The sequence below is a fragment of the Garra rufa genome, chromosome 12 (assembly GCF_049309525.1).
Source record: "Garra rufa chromosome 12, GarRuf1.0, whole genome shotgun sequence".
Taxonomy (NCBI): domain Eukaryota; kingdom Metazoa; phylum Chordata; class Actinopteri; order Cypriniformes; family Cyprinidae; genus Garra; species Garra rufa.
This window is the reverse complement of record NC_133372.1, coordinates 23,935,364-23,948,574: the sequence shown is the minus strand read 5'-3', so window position 1 is coordinate 23,948,574 and position 13,211 is coordinate 23,935,364. Positions and strand designations below refer to the sequence as shown.

At 31.6% G+C, this 13,211-nt stretch overlaps 1 pseudogene; it reads right to left on the bottom strand.

Annotated features, from left to right (window-relative positions):
• LOC141347530 (ras-related protein Rab-6B-like) overlaps positions 1–13,211 on the bottom strand; it is a 60,790-nt pseudogene that overhangs the window by 29,719 nt on the left and 17,860 nt on the right.

Genomic DNA, 13,211 nt, shown 5'->3' with positions numbered 1-13,211 from the left:
CTAGAAGTGCAAATACATGTCATATTTAATTGTAATGACTGCTCTTCCTTTTAATAATCTGTTCAGTTTCTTAAAACTGTTCTGTTGTTTCAAAGTCTCCTAAGACTGAGAGCTGTGAATTAGTATGGATAACCTGGTCTTTGCTCAGGAGGTGCAATGGAGGATGAAAACTATAGAGGCAAGTTATTATTGAAGAACAGAGAGGAAAACATTGACCTCCCTCTGGGACACACATAGTTAGAGAGAGAGAGGAAAATGACAAAAGAGAGAGCGAGTGAGCTGTATTTATCCCTGAGCTCCCACGTCTCTGAAGGACTGAGTAAGTCAAGCATGAAATGCCCATTTATTACAAAAGTGTAATTTGTTTGATGGCATGTTTCTCTAATCTTTTAGCTAGTGAAACATTTGACATTGAAATTTCGTGTTTAAAAAAAGTGATTTTAGAGAGATCTGTTTCCAGATCAGTTGCTTTTACTTATGTTAGGGCTGGTGACTATAAATTAAGACTTTGTACTGATTAAATCGTGATAAAGAAGTGTTAAAACAAGGGTAGACAGAGAGCAGTGTTGGGGAAGCTCCTTTGAAACTGTCATTTCCAAAACCTTACAGGCTACTAATAATTTAATGTAGTTATACTACAGTCAAGTTACTCATTTAAAAAAACTAATTAGCTAAATAACAAAGCTAGTAAGAAAAATAATTACATTGAAGCTATTCAAGGGGGGAATATCTTTTTAAATACACAAAAAATATGCAACCACACTACCAGTCAAAAGTTTTTGAACAGTAATTTTTTAATGTTTATTAAAGAATTCTCTACTGCTCACCAAGCCTGCATTTTTTCAAAATACAGCAAAAACAGTAATATTGTGAAATATTTGGACTATTTAAAATAACTGCTTTCTATTTGAACAATGTAATTTATTCCTGTCATCAAAGCTAAATTTTCAGCATCATTACTCCAGTCTTCAGTGTCACATGATCCTTCAGAAATCATTCTAATATGCTGTTTTGCTGTTCAAGAAACATTTATTATCATTATTATTATTATCATCAATATTTAAAACAGTTGAGTACAGTTGAGAGTTGAGTTTCAGGATTGTTTAATTAATAGGAAGATCTAAAGATCAGCATTTATCTGAAATAAAAAGCTTTTGTAACATTATACACTATACCATTCAAAAGTTTGGAGTTAGTATTTATTTATTTTATTTTTTTGGTAAAGAAATGATAGAAATTAATACTTTTATTTTGCAAGGATGCTTTAAATTGGTCAAAAGTGATGATAAAGACATTTATAATGTTACAAAAGATTTCTATTTCAGATAAATGCTGTTCTTCTGAAGTATCTATTCATCAAAGAAACCTGAAAAATTCTACTCAGCTGTTTTCAATAATAATAATAAATGTTTTTTGAACAGCAAATCAGAATATTCAAATGATTTCTGAAGGATCATATGACTGAAGTAATGATGCAAAAAATTCAGCTTTGAAATCACAGGAATAAATTACATTTTAAAATATATTCAAATAGAATCAGATATTTTAAATAATACAAATATTTAAAAATTTTACTGTTTTGCTGTATTTTGGATCATGTAAACGCAGGCTTGATGAGCAGAAGAGACTTCTTACTGTTAAAAACTTTTGATTACTGTATAATTGAGCCAAAAACAGTGAAAAACAGCTTAAAATCTGAAATGAGACTCAGCTGGTTTGGTGTATATTTTTTTGTCAAGTTAAATAAACGTCCAAACGAATCAATTCACTAAAGAAAATTATACTTCTCAACACTACATAGATTAAAGGAACACTACATAGATTTTTTGGAAATAGGCTCATTCTCCAACTCCCCCCGAGTTAATAAGTTTACCGCTTTGAAATCCATTCAGCCGTTCTCCTGTTCTGGCGATATCACTTTTACCATAAATGAGAATAAATCACTGAATCCTGTGAGACCAATATAGCATCGCGTTCAAAAATGACCAACGAATTTCGATATTTGTCCTATTTAAAACTTGACTCTTCTGTAGTTATATCGTGTACTAAGACCGGTGGAAATGTAAAGCTGCCATTTTCTAGGCCGATAAGATTAGGAACTACACTCCCATTCCGGCGTAATAGTCAAGGAAGTTTGCTGCCGTAATATGGCCGAAGCAGGCGCCGTAATATCACGCCAGTCACATTGGAAGTTACCTAGCTGGGAACTAATTTCAGGCACTGCGTGATATTACTGCACCTGCGGCCAGCAAACTTCCTTGTTTATTACGCCAGAATGGGAGTGTAGTTCCTAATGAGCCTATTTCCATAAAAAAGTGGAGTGTTCCTTTAAATATTACCTTAACTCACTCAGCCATGTGCACAAATACCAACCTGATCTCATGACGAAAGCGTACCCGTGGGAACTTTTTCACAAGATGTGAAATATGTACGTTTCATGACATATTCGATGTGAAATGTCTACTGAGTGGCGCTAAAAGAGGGTTTGTTTTTATTTCCCCGGAACAGATGAACGTACATATGATACGTTTTATGTGACGTTGGTTTTGTATGTCACCGCAGTTTGAAATGTCCGTTGAGTGGCGCTATAACTCTAATGCTCCGTGACGTTTTAAAATAAAGTACCATCTGCACTACACCTAAACCTACCATATAGTATGAACAAAAGCGAATGTGATGTAAAAACGCAATCGCAAGCATGCCATTTTAGCTTGTTTTTTCATCTCTCATCTTTCAGCTCTTTCACCATGAGTCATGTTTTTCAAAGGTTTTGTACCTAATGATTTCACATCCTAAGTCCAATTCCGTGCTGAGCTACCAAACGTTTGTTACGTTTGGAAAGCGAAACATATGGAACTGTAATCATAACTGTGTACAAAAAGTGATATGTTACTGCAGTGATATGTACAGCGCACTCCACTAATATTGGCACCCTTGTTATGAGCAAAGGTGGATGTGAAAATAAATCTGCATAATTTATCCTTTTGATCTTTTATTCAAAACAATTCACAAAATTCTAACCTGTCATTGAAGTAAAACAATAAAACCTAGGGGTGAAATCTCATTATGAAATAAATGTTTTTCTCTAGTTCACGTTGGCCACTATTATTGGCACTCAATTATTGCAACATCCTTTTCCCAAGATAACAGTTCTGTGTTTTCTCCAACAATGTCTAATGAGTTTGGAGAACACCTGACAAGAGATCAGAGGCCATTCCTTCGAACAGAATCTCTCTAGATTCTCAAGAATCTCTCTCTTCCCAGCTTCATGTTGGTGCTTCTTCTCTTCAGTTTTATACAGGGTTCAGGTCAGGGAACTGGAACAACATGTGGTGATTTAGGGGCTGTTTGATCATTTTATTTTAGGCTTTCTGACCCTAAGACTCAACAATTCTCTGCAATTCTCCAACTGTGATCCTTGGAGAGTCTTTGGCCAATCAAACTCTCCTCCTTATCATGCATTAGGATGATATAGACACACGTCCTCTTCTAGGCATATTTGTAACATCTTTAGTTGATTGGAACTTCTTAATTATTGCCCTGATGGTGGGAATGGGGATTTTCAATGCTTTAGCTCTTTTCTTACAGCCACTTTCTATTTTGTGAAGCTCAACAAACTTGTTCTGCACATCAGAACTGCATTCTTTGGTTTTACTTCTTGTGATGGATGATTAAAGGAATTTGGCTTTTGTGTTCCTCATATTTATAATCCTGTGGAACAGAAAGTCATGACTGGACAATTTTATACTCCTAGCCACCCTGGTGTGCTAAACATTTTTGAATATTAATGGTAATATACTTTTAAGAGATATTTTAGAAATTTTTTTTTTAGGGGTGCCAATAATTGTGGCCAGCGTGAACTAGAGAAAAACATTTATTTTATGAGATCCCCCCCCCCCCCATTTTCTATCGTTTTACTTCAATGAAAGGTTAGAATTTTGTGAATTTTTCGAATGAAAGATCTAAAGGATAAACAATGCAGATTTATTTTCACAGTCACCTTTGCTCATATTTACTAAGGGTGCCAATATTAGTGGAGGGCACTGTACTTATTAGTACGTATTTCACATCTTGCGAAAAAAAGACCCACAGGTACGTTTTCGTCATGAGGTCAGGTAAATGTAGCATTTTGCATTTACATTGTAACAGGTTAAGGACAAAAGTAGCTTGTTATTTTAAAACTTAGTTAATACTAGTTAGTGTCCTTAAGCATCACTAGTTTGACCTAGTTACTTTCCAACACTGTCATTTTAGGCCAAGCCTTCTCTAAACAATGTGTTATTTTTGTATTGCTTTCTCTACCTCTTATCTTTCACACAAATATAGGGTTTGTTCTCAAATTATCTGTCGTCTTTTATTCCCAGAAGACTTAAGTGAGAAAAGGCTTCCTTTTTGTTTTCTAGAGAATCTCTTTAATGAAACTGTCAGCATCAATTCACACTCTGGTGAGTGAAACAGCCCTGTTAAGCTGCTTAATAATAAAAGCGTGTGAGAAAGATTGAGAGAGAGACAACTCACCTCTTATCTGCCAGATCTGTTTTATTGCCCACCAGCATAATGATGACATCACTTCCTCTCTCCGTTCTCACATCATCGATCCATTTGGAAGTTTGCTGGAATGAATTCACGTCTTTATAGAGAAAAACAGAGACAGAGGGTGGTAACTACTTTGCAGGGCAAACACAAAAATAATCTAGATTTCAGATTTTGCTATTAATATTGGCCGTTTAAAGTATTCATGCACCACTAGCAAGAAAGTAGTCGATTGAGGATGGTCCATGTGTTCCCAGCTGAATATTGTTAAGTATAGTTTTAAGTTCACCTTAATTAAAAGTTGTTATAATATTTTTATTGTTCCATAATTGTTAATAAAATGTAAATGAAAAACAATTTGCAGTTTAGACTGGTTAACTGCATTACAGTGTAATGGTGAATTGCTATAATTACTACTTTTACACCCAGAAATTGGAGATTTTTTTAATAAAGGCATCAGTATCAGTATACTAATCTTTATTCATAGTACTTAGTAAAAATATTCAATTAAACAAATGTTTCAAATATTAAGTATTTGAAATACTATCTTTATGTTGTTTCCACATTAATCTGGATATTATATATACATATATTTATATTTTATTTGTTAAGCACAGTTAATTTATTAATTTTTTTTTAACTAATCAACAGCTCTAACAGATTTATAATTTTTGTTGATATTATCATCACTCTTTCAATTAATACTGTGGCTGGATGGTAAATTATATATAAAAAAATGTATTAGAATTTCTGATGACATTTTAATGTTAAGTGCAGTTAATTAGAGAAAAACTTATTAATATTCAAGAGCCATAACAGATTTATAATTTGTGTTGATAATAGCATCACTATTTCCATTAATACTTCGGTTGGATGGTAAATTATTAAAAAAAAAAAAAAATCAATTAAAATTTTAAATGTTAATTTTTATTACATGTTCATGTCAAGTGTAGTTGATTAGAGAAACCTGTTCAATTAATCAGTTATTTATGTTTTTTTTTTTTACTAATCAACAGCCATATATTAATCATTTGGAGTAAAAAAATCATCACTACTACTCAGTAATACTGGAGGGTAAATTATGAAAAAAAATTTGAATTTATGATGACATTTGAATGTTAAGAGCAGTTAATTTGAGAAACATGAAAATGTATTCATGAATGTATTTATTTATGTATTTTTAACAAGTCAACAGCCCTAACAGAGTTACAATTTGTGTTGATAATATCATCACTATTTCCATTAATACTTTGGCTGGAGGGTAAATTATTTTAAACATTTTTTAAATATAATTTATGATGACATTTTATTGTTAAGTGCAGCTGATTCGAGAAACAATCAGTTATTAATCAATCAGTTATTAATTAATGTATTTAGCAACAGCACTAACAGATTCATAATTTGTGTTCATAATATACTTTAGTTGGAGGTAGGGCTGGGCGGTATGGCAAAAATTTTATTAAACGGTATGAGAAATTTTATTTCACGGTAACGATATCTTTCACGATATAGTTTTTTTATATAGGTAGTTATTCCAGAAAATGTACAAAAGGGCTTTATATAATAAATAAGCTTGAATATTTAAGAAAAGAAAAGGACTTGATCTTATTTGATTATTTTGTATTTTATTTTTAACCTTATACAGTAAACAAAATATGACTTTATATGAACAACAATTCCACTGTATGTCACATTTCACAGCTTGATGTGGACAGAACTTATTATTGTAAACTTTTCTCAAGTAACATCTCACAGATATAAAATATATCTCAAGTAAATAACAGGAAAAGAAAACTTAAATATGAAAATATAAATATGTAAACACTTTAAGGTTTCTCATTTTCCATGTTTTTACAACCTCTCAGCGTATCCTTCAGTCTTGCATTCAACGGTTTGACCAGTCTCAGGCGTGCTGCACGTGCGTTGGCCACGCCCACTTATTTACATTTCGCGGTATACACGGAATAAAAAATTATTTTACGGTACACATTTCATTCCGCGGTAACAATATATCCCGTCATACCGCCCAGCCCTAGTTGGAGGGTAAATAAAAAAAATAAAAAAAAATAAATAAATATAATTTATGATGACATTTTAATGTTAATAGCAGTTAATAAGAGAAATCTGTACATTTATTTATTTATAACTGACTAACTAACTAATCAACAGCCCTAACAGATTTATAAGCTATGTTGATAATATCATTACTATTTCCATTAATACTTTGGTTGGAGGTTAAATTATTTTAAACATTTTTTTTACAAATTTTTGCTGACATTTTAATGTTAAGCGCAGATAATTAGAGACACCAAGTAAAGTTCAATTATTTATTTATTGTTAACTAACAGCACTAAACAGATTTATAATTTGTGTTGATTATATCATCACTATTTCCATTAATACTTTGGTTGAAGGGTAAATTATTAAAGGGGCTATATGCAATTTTCTGAAATTTAAACTCGCGACTGACACCTGTGGCCAAAAAACGGAACTGCTCTTCCTTTCTGCTCGCTCTCGCAGCGCGCGCTCGTACGTGCAAACTTCACAAGTCATCCGCTGCAAAGAAGTCAACATTATGTTTACAGAGGTAAGAACAGTCAAATACATATATTGTTTGAGAAACTAAGTTTGTTTGCAATAATAGGCTAATTGCTGACTAGCGGTGGTGGCAGAGTGATCTGAAACGTTTAACATGAACGCGCTTGACGTCACATCCGCAGACAGCGCACAAAAAATCCGACCCGACAGAAAATAGGAAAAATAGGATACAGGCTTATAGGTGCACCCACTGTGAGCTGACAAGGTGTCAGTATGCTCATCAGGAGATGTTTGAGTCATAAATGGTCAAATAAAAAGGCTATTGTTACGTTTATTTTTGGGAAAAAGTTGCATATAGCCCCTTTAAAAAAAAAATAGAATTTATGATGACATTTTAATGTTAAGAGCAGTTAATAAGAGAAACCTGTACATTTATTTATTTATTCATTTATTTATTTTTAACTAACTAACTAACTAACTAACTAACTAACTAACTAATCAACAGCCCTAACAGATTTTTTTTTATGAACACTTTGGTTAGAGGGTAAATAATTTTCTTTTAATGAATTTATTGTGACATGGTAATGTCATGGTAAACAATTAAAGTGCATTTATTTATTTATTTATTTATTTATTTATTTATTTATTTTTAACTAATCAATAGCCCTAACAGATTTATAATTTGTGTTGATAATACTATCACTATTTCCATTAATACTTTGGTTGGAGGGTAAATTATTTTGAAAAAAAAAAAAAAATTAAATTTATGATGACATTTTAATTTTAAGAGCAGTTAATAAGAGAAACCTGTACATTTATTTATTTATTTTTAACTAACTAACTAACTAACTAATCAACAGCCCTAACAGATTTATAATCTGTGTTGATAATATCATTAATTTTTCTATTAACACTTTGGTTAGAGGGTAAATTATTATTTTTTAAACTAATTTATTGTAACATGGTAATTAGAGAAACCAGTTAAAGTGCAATTATTTATTTATTTATTTTTAACTCATCAATAGCCCTAACAGATTTGTGTTGATAATATCATCACTATTTCCATTAATACTTTGGTTGGAGGGTAAATTATAAAAAAAAAAAGAATTTATGATGACATTATAATGTTAAGAGCAGTTAATAACAGAAACCAATCCATTTATTTATTTATTCATTTATTTATTTATAACTAACTAATCAACAGCCCTAACAGATTTATAATTTGTTAATAATATCATCACTATTTCCATTAATACTTTGGTTGGAGGGTAAAAAATAAATAAAATAGAATTTATGATGAAATTTGAATGTTAAGGTTGACTAGAGAAACCTGTGCAATTAATCAGGTATTTATTTATTCATTTTTAACTAATCAACATAATTTGATGAAATTTTTATGTTAAGTTAATTAGTTAATTATTTTATTATAATGAGTATTATTATTATTTTTGTACTAATCAACAGCCCTAACAGATTTATAATTTATGTTGATATCATTACTATTTCCATTAACACTTCGGTTACAGGGTAAATTATTTTAAACATTTTTATTAGAATTTATGATGACTTTTTTTAAAGTTAAGTGCAGATAATTAGAGTGTAACACAGGACTCGACGACAGCGTGGTAGATCCAGATGCGAGCTTTATTAAACAGATCGTTGTCAAGACAGGCAAGGTCAAACACCGGCAAACAGTAATATCCAGGGCAAGACAAAAGCGTAATCCAGTAAACACAGGCAGAGTCCAAAAACCAGAGAGGGCAGACCGAAAAGTAACAAATAAACAAGGCAATGAAACAAGGCAAAAACTATGGCAAGGAAACAGAACAAAACAATGGCAAAACTATGACAAGAAACCAAACCGTGAAAATAACAAAACAGGGCAATGAAACAAGAGAAACGCTTACTAGAGTCCGCACAGCAAAACAATACTTCGCGAAGCCTGTTTGGTTTAGGCCCTGCTTAAATGGCCACCAAACAGGAAGTTACCAACGAGGCAGCAGAGGGAGCTGCAACAGTCAGTTCATGGGTAAGGGCTCCCTCCGCTGGCTTGGCATTACATAGAGAAACCAATCAAAGTGCAATTATTTATTTTTTTATTCATAACTAATCAACAGCCCTAACTGAATAATAATTTGTGTTAAAAATATCATCACTATTTCCATTAATATTTTGGTTGTATTTGTCTGTTTGTATGTTTGTTATTGTTTACTAATCAACAGCCCTAACAGATTTATAATTTGTGTTGATAATATCATCACTATTTCCATTAATACTTTGGTTGGAGGGTAATATAAAAAAAATAGAATTTACGATGACATTTTAATGTTAAATGAGGTTGACTAGAGAAACCTGTGCAATTAATCAGGTATTTATTTATTTATTTTTAACTAATCAATAGAATTTATGATGACAATTTTATGTTAAGTTCATTAGTTAATTAGATTATTATAATCAGTATTATTTATTTATTTTTTTACTAATCAACATCCCTAACAGATTTATAATTTGTGTTAATATATCATCACTATTTTCAATAATATTTTGTTTGGAGGGTAAACAAAAGAGGGTTTTAAACATTTGTATTTATTTATTTTTTATTAAAACATTTTTTGTTTTAAATTAAATTTATATGGTTTCTTACCTTTACAAAATGCAATAAATATATAGCAGCTATTGTGCACCACTGGGTACTATTGTCATATTATTGAAACATTCAACTGTCTAATAAAGTAAGGTTTTATTATAGCATTTATGCCTGCTCATGTGCAGCCTGACATCAGTGAACCTGCCTCTGCTTCAAGGTGAAACTGACTTTGGCTGCTTTACCTATAAAATCAAGCTTTGTGTTCCTGGTTATACCAACAAAGCCCTGTGCATCACTAACTCAGTCTCTAAAAGTCACAGTGGGGCTTACAGAACAATAAAACTGTCATCTTTTTATTGTGAAAAATAACCTACAGCTGTGGGTTGAATCTATCTGGTTATAGTGTTAACCTGTAACACACTTAAACTGATAAAAAAAATCATCACTGATCACATTTTTTCAGAGCTAAACGAGGTTTGATTATTAAAGTGTGTGTGTTACACTCACTTGTGATATCATAGACGACCACAGCTACGGTGGAGTCTCTTATATAGCTCGGAATGAGGCTCCTGAAACGTTCCTGGCCTGCCGTGTCCCACAACTGCAACCGAACCTGCAAGTCAGAGACCCCCAACTGAACAGTCAAATTATTCAGCCTCTCAAACACACATATAGACACAATTACGTAAACACATGCAGAGCCAAGGTAGGAGCTGGATCAATATGACCTTATAAAACCACACCAAACTGCTTCGCTGAAGGTCATAGAATCATTTCTGGGTTATAAACTCCATCTCTGGAGGATACGATCTATTTTCTTGATACACGAGCTTCCAGCCACATACTAAAACTGTCAGAAATCCAGCTGGTATAATAAAAAAGCTTTGGAGATTCAATATGGTTTCATTAAAACTTCTCTTTTGACATGGAATAGAAAACAGAGGAGTGCAATTGATTTAGTGCTGTATTAGAACATGCTAGACTGCTTACCGTTCTGTCCTCCAAATACATGGTTTTTGACAGGAAGTCGATTCCAATTGTCGCCTGTTATGACAGAAGGAAAACATTATGTAAGAACAAAATGAAATCAGATGCTGAAATTGAGTGGAAATACGGCTGTTTCTGTGCATGGCAAATATAAGGCGTTCTTGATATCGTCCTGAGAATCAGAAGATGCTGTCTAGATTAAAACAGACAGCCGTTACGTTCTGCCTGTCAGTTTGATGACAGTAATAACTGCTATACATGATCACTCTGTTCTGGGACCTGCCTCTCTTTATGATATATTACACGTAATACAGAGTGTGGCTCCTTACTATCAATTCACAAAACTATATTGAAAAAGACAAAAACAAAACATATTTTTAAAACAAATTCTCTGATGAAGAATTTTAGTGAATGAATTTTAGTTTAATGTCTGTTCCTGACACACACACACACACACACACACACACACACACACACAACAGTACCATATTGATTGTCTGCCAATATTAAATATTTTGTATATATCACTGTTGGTCAATATTAGATGAATTGGATATTTATAGCAATTTTGCATGTTTGCCACTTTGGCAATGTTAAGCAAATCTCAAAATTAATATAATTTGACTATTTGATTATTAATTTAATAATTTTTCTAATTATACTGTAAACCTGTTTTTATGACCCTGAGATATTATGTGTTTATATCAACCTGCAAATTGTAATTTTTGTTGCCTGAATTTACTTGTAGCATTTAAAATGACTGATTTAACTTTTTAGTGTCTCTTTTTTCAATTATTTGAATATATATATATATATATATATATATATATATATATATATACACTACCAGTCAAAAGTTTTTGAACAGTAAGATATTTAATGTTTTTTAAAGACGTTTCTTCTGCTTACCAAGCCTGCATTTATTTGATCCAAAGATAGCAAGAACAGTAAAATTTAGAAATATTTTTTTACTATATAAAATAACTGTTTTCTATTTGGAAATATTTTAAAATTTAATTTATTCCTGTGATTTAAAGCTGAATTTTTGGCATCATTACTCCAGTCACATGATCCTACAGAAATAATTCTCATATTCTGATTTGATGCTCAAAAAACAATTATTATTATTATTATTATTATTATTATGTCAAAAACAGCTGAGTAAAATTTTTTTCCAGGTTTCTTTGAAAAGCAGTAAAATTAAGAAATATTTTTAAACATATATGTTTCTAATATATACAATTTAAAATAACTGTCTTCATTTTGAATATATTTTTAAAATGTAATTTATTCCTGTGATTTCAAAGCTGAATTTTTAGCATCATTACTCCAGTCACATGATCCTTCAGAGATAATTCTCATATTCTGATTTGATGCACAAAAAAACATTTATTATGATTGTGATTATTATATTATTATGTTAAAAATAGCTGAGTAGATTTTTTTCAGGTATTTAAAGCATACTTGCTAAAAAAAAAAAGTATTAATTTCTATAATTTCTTTCCCTAATATATATATATATATATATATATATATATATATATATATATATATATATATACACACACACACACACACATACACTGACTCCAAGTTTTTGAATGATAGAGGGTTATTTTAAATAGTAAAAACATTTCTAAATTTGACTGTTTTTGCTTTGTATCAACATTAAAAATCTTTCTGTTCAAAAACTTTTGACTGGTAGTGTATATATTTACTTATACATTTAAAGAGACAGTGCTTATGTCATATAGACAATTTTTTATGGTTTTTGGATCTTATATATAAGGTGTTTCATTATTTTGGTGCTTAACATTTTGCTAAATAACTTCTTACATGTAAAACTAAATAGTGAGCAAATAATTCTGAATAGATCCCACAACACACCCTCTGTAAAATTTGTTTTACTAGACGTTCTCATCCAGTCATCACATAGAATTTAAATGTAGAGATGGGTTGCTAACATTATTGTAAGATAAAATGATGCATTGGCTCAGGCGACCGCACATCTGCATTGGTGAGATTACTTGAACACTGATAGAATGAAAGTGCCTTCTGTCTTTGAAAGCAAATTCATTCTCCACTGGTGCTTTTATTGCAATAAGAGTGCAGTCGATTGTGTCGATTACATTTGTAAAACCAGCGATTGCTGCAAATTGCCTTTTGAGAGTGACTGTTGAATTCAAAATACAGCCGTTTTTAAAATCCTCTGTTCAATTTCCAGCAGTTGCAAAAAAAGCCAACTATGCAGAGCATACATATGCTTGGGCGAACATTTGCATAATGGTATGTACGCTATTATGTCAAGTTCGTTGTTTATTAATCCACATGCATTTTACGGAGGTGTTTTATGTGTGCTTTTATCCAGGTGGCTCTTAGCCGTCTCAGTTGTAGCTCCCTGTGGGCAGTTGCTGGATCGATAGGGGTCCACAGATCACTGGGATCTGAGGAAAACATCATGGATGTCTGCAGTACAGAGGATTGGCCTTTTTGTGTTTGATTCAGTCTGACTGTGATAAGTGTAACATTTCTACAGCACAAAAGAGCAGATAAGGACAACTAGCCA